At 34.9% G+C, this 688-nt stretch overlaps 1 protein-coding gene across 1 annotated transcript in view; it reads right to left on the reverse strand.

The window, feature by feature from the left end:
• The window catches only part of LOC119593154 (calmodulin-A-like), a gene marked incomplete at its 5' end in the record, with an annotated part of 72,638 nt that overhangs the window by 1,310 nt on the left and 70,640 nt on the right, over positions 1–688 (reverse strand).

Genomic DNA, 688 nt, shown 5'->3' on the forward strand with positions numbered 1-688 from the left:
ATGAGAATTAGCTTCAATTGCATAACCTATACATACAGACAGAGAAAGTTAAACACACGTTACTGTGCTTATAATAATATCTACAGACAGACAGACAGATGGGTAAACAGAGTTGGACGAAAAGATATATAAAACTATATGAAAGGTAAACTTCGACCATATTCAACGGCAGACAAATAAATGAGCTCGTGGTTTAATAAATACAAAAAAGAGATAATAAAGCTTTCGTCAAATAGAAAATAAGTTTTGTTGCTTCACCCAGACTTCATAAAGATTCAAATTTCAGGATGCGAGTCTTTCATCTGAAATCTGAAAGCGATATCCTATACCTTTCTTAGGTACTTTTTCATCAAGCTTTCATGATGGTGATGGCACTACATCTCCACAATGAAACGGGGAATTTGAATGAATACTAATAGTGATTTTTTATTCTGTTTGGAGTTAATCGTCTGCTGTTCGGTACTGAAAGCAATAGTGTATTGTTCGGAGCAAAATGAGATTGCGGTCTTTTACGGAATAGAATGGTGTCATTATTGCACTTCTCGATTTTAAAGTTGACTTCTTGCAGGCAACAGAGAGTGTAGTGGTATTGCAGTTTTTTTTCTTTGTTTATGTTTATTCCGATTGATATTGAGGAATTCCTACAACAACGCACACATGCATACATATGTAGGCATACACACGATCA

Source organism: Penaeus monodon, chromosome 31 (assembly GCF_015228065.2).
Source record: "Penaeus monodon isolate SGIC_2016 chromosome 31, NSTDA_Pmon_1, whole genome shotgun sequence".
NCBI classification, from domain to species: Eukaryota; Metazoa; Arthropoda; class Malacostraca; order Decapoda; family Penaeidae; genus Penaeus; species Penaeus monodon.